The sequence below is a fragment of the Hibiscus syriacus genome, unplaced genomic scaffold (assembly GCF_006381635.1).
Source record: "Hibiscus syriacus cultivar Baekdansim isolate YM2019G1 unplaced genomic scaffold, ASM638163v2 tig00116964_pilon, whole genome shotgun sequence".
NCBI lineage: Eukaryota > Viridiplantae > Streptophyta > Magnoliopsida > Malvales > Malvaceae > Hibiscus > Hibiscus syriacus.
The window spans coordinates 1,329,834-1,333,925 of record NW_024063489.1 but is presented as its reverse complement, the minus strand read 5'-3'; positions in this window follow the sequence as shown (position 1 = coordinate 1,333,925).

The following is a 4,092-nucleotide window of genomic DNA, read 5'->3' as shown; positions in this document are numbered from 1 at the left end:
CATATTGAATCCTTTTTGTTCGGAGTTAGAGGCAACCCCGTGACAAAATCCATCGTTATGTTTTCCCATTTCCATTGAGGAAATGAAATTGGTTGTAACAATCCTGACGAAACCTGATGCTCAGCTTTGACTTGTTGACAAGTCAAACACTTTGATACAAATTTCGTAATGTCTTTCTTCATTCCCGGCCACCAATATCGACTCTTGAGATCCATATACATTTTATTCCCTCCCGGATGCATTGTCAATGGACTACAATGAGCTTCCGTTAACAAATCATTCTTTAATTCATCATCATCCGGAATTACCAATCTTTCTCGATAATACAAATTCTCATCAGAATTAATCTCATAATCCGTACCCTCTCCATTTCTTATCTGTTGTATCTTCTTTAAACACTTTCCATCTTTAGCTTGCAATTCTTTAATTCGATCTAGCCATGCTGGCTTGACAGTCAATTCTGCACAAATTGCACCATCTTCTCTTAACGATAATCTAGCATCAAGAGTTTGCAAAGATACAAACGTCTTTCTACTCAAGGCATCAGCTACCACATTTTTCTTTCTGGGATGGAAATCAATCACAACATCATAATCCTTGAGAAATTCCACCCATCTTCTTTGTCTTAAATTCAACTCTTACTGAGTCATCAAGTATTTTAAGCTCTTGTGATCCGTATACAAGTAACACTTTTCACCATACAAGTAGTGACGCCAGATCTTTAAAGCAAACACTACTGCCGCCATCTCTAGGTCGTGTGTTGGATAATTCTTCTCGTGCGGTTTTAGTTGTCTCGAATCATAGGCTACCACCTTGCCTTCTTGTATTAATATGCATCCCAAACCACTATGAGACGCATCACTATACACTATAAAGTTCTTGCCAGACTCAGGTTGAACTAACACTGGAGCTTCTGTAAGAATCTTCTTTAACTTTTCAAAACTCTCTTGATATTCTTGAGTCCAAACAAATTTTACTTCCTTTTTCAACAGTTTAGTTAGGGGTAATGCTATGATCGAAAAGTTTTTAACGAACCTTCGATAATAACCAGCTAACCCCAGAAAACTTCTAACTTTTGATACATTCTTTAGAACTTCACACTCTAGAATAGCTTTAATCTTTTGGGGATCCACTCGAACTCCTTCTACAGAAATTACATGTCCAAGGAATGTCACTTCATTCAACCAAAAGTCATACTTAGAAAATTTAGCATAAAGCTTCTTGTCTCGTAAAATCTGTAAAACAATCTGTAAGTGTGAACTATGCTCTTCTTTTGACTTTGAATATATTAAAATATCATCAATAAACACCACAGCAAACTGATCCAAATAAGGTTGGAATATCCTGTTCATTAGATCCATAAAAGCATGTGGTGCATTCGTAACTCCAAACGGCATCACGATAAAATCATAGTGAACATATCTTGTTCTAAACGCCATTTTTGAAATGTCTTTCTCTTGAATCTTTAATTGATGATAACCCGAACGTAGATCAACTTTTGAGAACACTGAAGCTTCCTTTAATTGATCAAATAAATTGTCAATTCGGGGAAGTGGGTACTTGTTCTTAATGGTCACTTTATTGAGCTGTCTGTAATCGATACAAAGATGCATTGATTCATCTTTCTTTTTAACAAATAGAACAGGAGCTCCCCAAGGTGATACACTTGGTCTAATAAACCCTTTGTATAGTAACTCCTGTAATTGAATCTTTAATTCTTGCAACTCTATTGGAGCCATCATGTATGGTGCCATTGCAATGGGCGTTGTTCCCAGTATTATCTCAATCTGGAATTCTACCTCTCTGTCCAGAGGTAAACCTGGCAATTCTGCAGGAAATACATCGGGAAATTCTTTGACTATAGGAATTCCTTCAATTCCTTTCTCCTTTGTTCTTACATCCAGCACATTAGCAATGAACCCTTGACATCCTTGTAGCAATAACTTCTTCGCCGACATTACTGAAATTATATTTGCCAATGGATTTCATCCTTCACTAAATACCACCACATCTACCCCTTCTGGACTTCTCAGGGTTACTCTTTTCAATCTACAATCGACATTAACGTAATAATGATATAACCAATCCATTCCTAATATCACTTCAAATTCTTCGAAAGGTAATTTCATCAGATTAGCAGGAAATTCAATTCCCTGAATTTGTATGGGGCACCCTCGGCTCACCAAATTTATCCGGGCACTGTGCCCTAATGGGTTCGTCACTATCACCTCATTGCTAGTTGTTTCTAACGAAATGTTCAATTCTTTCACTAACTTACTAGTAATGTATGAATATGTAGACCCCGTATCAATCAATACAATAACACATTTGTCAAACAATAGAAAGGTACCTGTTATAATATATAGGTATCACAATCCTCATTGGTCTTGAGATTGTACACTCGAGCAGTTAAGTGTATCTCCTATTGAGAAGAGGATTCCAATTGGCTTCTTCCTCTGCCTCTACCTCTTCCTCTCTGGCATGCAGAAATAGATCTCTCTGGCTGTGTAGATTCACTGGTTAACATTGGACAATCCCGAACAAAATACCAAGTGTCCCCACATCTAAAGCAGACTCCAAAAATCATCCGGCATATCCCTGAATGATTCTTTCCACAATATGAGCATTGTCTGGCTTGACTCTGATTAGATCTCCCAGCTCCAGATCCCACTGACTGAGTTTGTCTACCTCTCATCTGATTTGATCCTCTAGTAGAGGATGCCATTGACTCTAATCTAACTTGGGGTCGAAAACCAGCATCTCTGCCCCTTTTTTATGGTACAGAACTCAAAGAAGCACCTATTCTTTTGACTGTCCGAGCTCTCGAATTTTTAAACCTCTCATTCTGAGCTCTTTCCAGAGCCTTGGCACGGTTGACTACCTCTTGAAACGAGGATAAATTCAAGACAATTAACATTTCCTTCAATTGAGGACGTAACCCCTCTACAAACCACTCACAAGTGTGATTCCATTGCTTCAAATTCATGAACTCTTGCTTCATTTGACGAAAAAATTGATCTCCGATGTACTTATGCTTGAATTCTTCTAAAAATAATGACCAAGTTACTTGGGCGTTAGACATCCTCAATGTAACATTGGTCCACCAGATCCTTGCTTGTCCTCTCAACAAGGAAATTACTCCATCCAGCTTCTCAGCATCAGAATAATGAAGTCCCGTAAGCATGACCTTCACGTCATTAAGCCAAAGGTCTGCAGTAACAGGACCTTCATCGGCTTCCCCCTAAACTCTGGAGCTCCTAATTCCTTCAACTCTTTCGCAGCATTCATTTTTGGAGTTGAAGAAACAGGAGGTTGGAAACGCGTCAATACCGCATCTAACGTTCTAAAGAATATATCCTGATCATTTACATGCATTCCAGAGGATGTCTTTTCTTCACTCTTCCTGGCCAAGGCAGGTGAATTACTATTTCAGCGGGTCTATCATCTCCCGCTTCATTCCTAGAACTACCTCGTCCGGACATCTATAAAAATACAACCATATAGTTCTATTAGCAAAACAACATACTTACTATTCCATCAGATCAGAAGTTTCCACTATTTTGTTGGTATGTATACATTATCAGACACTCTAGACTCCGGTTTATACCGAGAATCGACTAAACTGTAGCTCTGATACCATTAAATGTAACACCCCTAACTCATATTGAACCCGAATACAAGTCCGAGTGTCACATTGACTTTTCAAACTTTGATTCTTAAAGAAAAATCCCGGGAATTTAAAACATTCATTAAAACAAAATACTTTAATTTACATAAAAAGTGACCACTTAATACAAAATCGATTAGAGCATTCGTAATTAACCAATTATTACATACCAACACTGTATACACAACAAAATACCTACTTTGTCAATTACTTCTGATCTACTTTCTCAGTAATGTTGCTGTCCGTGCCACTGCTATTCTGAATCTTCTTATTTCTTGGTACCTACGTATAAATCACTTATACGCTAAGTCATAGACTTAGTGAGGTAAAAATGAATATGCAACAATATCTTCATGAATATGCATTCTTACGATTTCCTTAATGACATTTCAATATGCATGTATCTATTACACAATAACATATAT